At 40.7% G+C, this 5,627-nt stretch overlaps 1 protein-coding gene across 1 annotated transcript in view; it reads left to right on the top strand.

Moving 5' to 3' along the window:
* ANKFN1 (ankyrin repeat and fibronectin type III domain containing 1) overlaps window positions 1–5,627 on the top strand; it is a 165,646-nt gene that overhangs the window by 143,418 nt on the left and 16,601 nt on the right. The gene's annotated exons all lie outside the window — the stretch shown is intronic.

Below are 5,627 nucleotides of genomic sequence, written 5' to 3'. Positions count from 1 at the left end.
GCGTGTCCGCCTGCTGATGCAGGGGAACCGGGTTCGCGCCCTGGTCTGGGAGGATCCCACATGCCGCGGAGCGGCTGGGCCCGTGAGCCATGGCCGCTGGGCCTGCGCGTCCGGAGCCTGTGCTCCGCAACGGGAGAGGCCACAACAGAGGGAGGCCCGCATACCACAAAAAAAAAAAAAAGCTACAGATAAAACACTGTGTTAATAAGAGCTGTATCAGCCACTGTGGTAGGTAGCAGTAGTCTCCCATACTGGAGAGAAAAATCACTGCCAGAAGTAGAGACCAGAATATTATCCTTACCCAGTAGCCCACTGATAATTCCAACACAGAGAAAAACTGTATTAATTAATTCAATATCCCAGAGAAAAAGAGAAGAGAATGACCCATCAGTTTATGTTAACCCAAATTCAGCTGGACCTAAGATTTCTCATTCTTTGGACTTCTTTCTGGCAGAACTGACACTTTAATGTGTAGCTACAGAGGTTTAAAAAATGTGTTCCCTGTCCATGGTCTTTTCTGGAAAAGCCCTATGGTGACATCTTAGGGTCTTGAGAAAGGGGTACTGACTAGTCAACAAGAGAATTTGGATCTAGTCTGAAATTGCCCCTAAGTCCCTTGGACAAATCTTATATAATCTTTATGCCTAGAGTAACCCAATTCACAAAATGAATATACAGTAGTCCCCTCTTAACCTCAGGGGATACATCCCAAGACCCCCAGTGGATGCCTGAAACCACAGATAGTATCTAACCCTATATATGCAATTTTTTTCCTATACGTACATACCTATGCTAAAGTTTAATTTACAAATTAGGCACTGTAAGAGATTAACAATAATAAAATAGAACGATTATAACCATATACCGTCATAAAAACTATGTGAATGTTCTCTCTCTCTCTCAAAATATCTTACTGTACAAATTTAATGCCTCTTCCGCCTTAACTAAGCACTTATCATGCACTGTGCCCATAACTTTTGCAGTTTGAGGTGCAACAGCAAAACTACGAAGAATTTCTTTTCCTTCAATTTCACGGAATGAAGATTCATTCTTACCACAGATCTTAGCAACTTCACCATATATTTTTTTTTCTTTCCTTATTAAGTCAAGAACTTTCACCTTTTCACTTAAAGGAAGCACTTTGTGGCTTCTCTTTGTCATAACCAAATTGCCAGCATCACTACGTCTTGTGCTTTGGGGCCATTATTAAGTAAAATAAGGGTTACCTGAACACAAGAACTGCAATATGGCAACAATCTGATAACCAAGGTGGCTACTACGTGACTAATGGGAGGGATACGCTGGACAAAGGGATGATTCACGTCCTGGGCAGGACGGCGCAGAATGACAGGAGATTTCGTCACACTTCTCAGAACAGTGGCAATTTAAAACATATGAATTATTTATTTCTGGAATTTTCCATTTAATATTCTCAGATCTCAGTTGACCAATGGTTACCGAAACTGCAGAAAGCAAAACCATGGATAAGTGTGGACTTCTGTAATAGCAAGAGCCCCATCATAAATATCACTTTGACATATATTCAGGTCAATCTAATAAATATTCGTTGGACACCCAGGTGTCAGGCCCTGTAAGGGAGATACAAAGTTGAATTACACATGGTCCCTGACCTTAAAGTGTTTAAAATCCATTAGGGTAGACAAGAAATGTGTATAAATACTATTTGTAAAATGAGTGAGGTGCCAAAAGAGAGGTACCAAAAAAAAAAAAAAAAAAAGTTTTGTGCCAACACAAAGAAGTAAAAATTTACCTACACTTGTGGGTATAAAAAAGTTGTCATAGAGGATGTAACTGATACCTGAGCTAGGCCTATAGGGATGGGTTAGTCTGTAGTGAGGAGAAATAGACTGAGAGGCAAAGAAAAAGAATAAACAGATAAGGCAGAGAGAGCAGAAAAATCGTATCTGGGGAATGATGGGTAGTCAAGATTAGCTGGGGCATAAACTGAGTAAAGGGCAGTAGTGAGAAATTAGGTAAAAATGAAAGTAGCGATGAGATCAGATCACACAAGGGCTTTATTAAAGGCCATGGTAAGATATTTGTACTTGATTCTGCAGGCAATAGGGACCTGGCCCAAATTTTGGAGAAAGTCAGTTATAGGATCTCACAGACGTTTAGGACAGATTCAAGCAGGGGAGGACATTCCTCCCATTCGCATTGGTATGGCCACACAGGTTGTTTATAGTAAGTACTCATTCTCATTGGCTACTAAATAATTTACATATCATTCCTAGATTTAAGGAGAAGTAGACTAAAGGCAGGGAAACCAGATACGAAGCTACTGCAACCCTCCAGGCAAGTAATGAGGACCTAAGATGAGGAAATGCTGTGAGCTTTGGGCAAATAAAGTTCTCTAAATCTCAATCTCCTCATCTGTAAAACAGGGATGATGATAATAATAGTACTAGCTCTCAGTGTCACTGAGAGAATTCAACAAGATAATGCATGTAAAGCATTCACTAAAGTGCCTGCACATAATAAGTATGCAATAAATTATACATTCATTCATTTATTAATTAATAAGAAGGGAAAATGCTTTAAAACATGATATGCAAGATTGTGGGTTTATTAAGTACTCAGGAAGAAGATCTTGTAATATGCTTGCAAAGTGTGAGCAGACAAATCCTATCCTACTTCTCTCATCCTAAATGAGATATTTTAGGCGACCTCTTAGACTGAAAAAACAAACCTTTCAAGAACTTACTTGCTTCCTTGACCTGAGAGTGTAGTATTTAAAAATTCAAAACATTTACATCACTTACTTTATTTCCAGTAAAAGTAGAACACTGACAAGGGGAAGGGGTGGGAAAGGAAGAATGAAGCATGAGGAGAATATGAAAGATTGGCTTATCTTTTGAACCCAATGTAAGGAATAGTGGAACAGAGTAAGAAGAATAATGACTAGAAGACAATTAGCATACATTTTTAGTCCTGAATCTTCTACTGATAAACCTTGGAGTACTGGACAATTCATTTGATCCAGGGGCCTCAATTTCCTCATATATAAAATAAAAGAATTGGACTAGATGCCTTCTGAAGCACCTAGTTGGCTCTAACATTTCATGACTTCTTTAACAACCATAAATATTTTTAGAGAAGCACTTCTCTACTCATACCTTAAGTTTTATTTCTGCTTTATTCCACTTCAGGCTCCCCTGAATCCACTATGTCCAAACACAAGAAAGCTGACTTTCTTCAGTCTGTCACAGTCTCAAACTACTCCAAGAGTTTCTGGCTCCATTCTTACTTCCAGCTGACTATCCTCACTCCTCTTTTTCACCTAGTCTAGGGCTCCACTGCCTTTTTCTCTTTCCCTTTCATCACACCATTAAGTGGGATGGATAAAGGCAGGCCAGGCCAGGAATTCTTTAAAGTTCTAGCCTGCTCTGGTCTCCCAAAGCAGGCAACTCGAGAGCGGCCTCTACATACTCTCCAGCCAGCCAGGTAAACGTAGACTTGGATAAAAGCCAATTCCCAAAGGGTTCTAAAAAGCACTTCTTGGCCAGGCTAAAACCAGACCATCTCCTTGCACCCACAGCCTTCCGTGGACTGCCTTGCTCCATCCAACACGGATAACTTCACTGACTAGAGTTAATGCAATATCGTCTCTCCCCTTATCTATACTGGGCTTCTCAACCTCTCTTGCTCAGAATGAAAACCAGCTGCAGCCATTCACCCATTGGCATTCACAGCTCAGCTCACCACACACCATAATCTGCAGAGGCAAGTGCCAGCTGTGAGAGCATTTGTATGATTCCAGATCTAAGACAGTGTTGAAGGCACTACACAAACCAAACATTGTAAACAGCAAGGGAGTCTGTGTAAATACAGTAAGGAAAAGAAGCCAAGGAGTGCAGCCAGAAAGGGGAAGGGCTAGGCCAGGGGAGGTGTAGAAAAGCACAGATAAGGTATACAGCCTTTATAGACAACACATGCAGCAGAAATGTCAAAGTGTTGAGACTTGGCACTTGGCATATTCTGAGCTGCTAAAGCCTAAAGGGCAATTAGCCTATAATTTATACACTGTAATGCTTCAAATGCTCCTAAGCTGTAATAGAAACACAGCTCATTAAATATAGCCAATCTATCATCCCCTCAAGCACCTTGTAACTGTGCTGTGAGAAAACCAATCACCTTCACATTTAAATAAAAATATTATCTTGCCTGAGTACAGAGAAAGGGGTGTAATTTTGGGGATGAAAACCAAAATTTTTAAAGGGCAGGGTGAGAAATGGATGCAAAACTTTTAACCAACAGACCTAGTAAGTTCATGGTCTTTCTTTTTAAAAAACGTGTCAGCAAGTCTTTAGAAGCTGAATTTGGACATTAAAATCAGGTGGATTATGCTGTCAGTTATTTTTAGATCAGTGGTATAAGGTAAAAATGGGTGAAAATTGTACTTCTTTTAGAGCGACTTAGCTAAGTCCGTTAAACTCAGTCCATAGGCTTCCCTGTACCTATGTTTTTGATTTTTCTTCAGTTAATACCTCTTCACTTTGGCACTGAGAAAAATTAAGAAATAACCATTGTTTCTACACATAATTTTTTAAATTTCTACACTAACTCTCACTATCCATCCTCAGCAATAAGGCTAAAGCAATCTATCCAAAGAGAACAAGTAGACTGTTACTAATTGGATTCATTTCCTAGGGCTGCTGTAATAAATTACCACAAACGGGGTAGCTTAAAACAACAGAAATTTATTCTCTCACAGTTCTGGAGCCCAGAAATCTAAAATCAAGCTGTTGGCAGGGTCACACTCCCTTTGGAGAGTGGGAGAATCTGTTCTCTGCTTCCGCCAGCTTCTGGTGGCTGTTGGCATTCCTTGACTTGTGGCCACCTCACTTCAATCTCTGCTTCTGTGGTCACACTGCCTCCTTCTCTTCTGTCTGCCACATCTTCCTCTGCTTCACTCTCATAAGAATGTCTTTATGAGGACATTTGTCATTGGAATTAAGGCCCACCCAGATAATCCAGGATAAACTCCTCCTGTCAAAATCCTTAACTTAATCACATCTTTTGCCATACAAGGTAATATTTACTCTTTTATCATATAAGGTAATACAAATTCCAGGGATTAGGATGTGGACATGTATTTCGGGAGGCCACATTCTGTCCACTACAATAACCATGACTGTCATTGTAACAAGTGAAAACTTTATAACAACGTACAGCTTACAAGGTGCACTCATCTACATCATCTTACTTAATCCTCATAATAACTCTGTTCGAGGGCAGAGATCTAAAGAATTAGATAACCATTCATTCATACCTTCATTCGCTGAATAATCATTTATTGAGTACCTATTCTTTGCACAGCCAAAAGTTAAAGGTACAAAAGCACAGTACCTGCCCTTGGCAGGACGTCTAAAAGTTGTCCATAGTCATGCAGTGTCTTAAACTTTGAGATGAGAGTATGCTGCATGAGGTGGGATCAATAAAAGCTAAGAAAGCAACAATCCCATTAAAATCTGTCCAAGCCTTGGGCTTCCCTGGTGGCGCAGTGGTTGCGCGTCCGCCTGCCGATGCAGGGGAACCGGGTTCGCGCCCCGGTCTGGGAGGATCCCACGTGCCGCGGAGCGGCTGGGCCCGTGAGCCATGGCCGC

This window comes from Physeter macrocephalus, chromosome 14, assembly GCF_002837175.3.
Source record: "Physeter macrocephalus isolate SW-GA chromosome 14, ASM283717v5, whole genome shotgun sequence".
Taxonomy (NCBI): domain Eukaryota; kingdom Metazoa; phylum Chordata; class Mammalia; order Artiodactyla; family Physeteridae; genus Physeter; species Physeter macrocephalus.
This window is presented reverse-complemented; position numbering and strand designations above follow the sequence as displayed.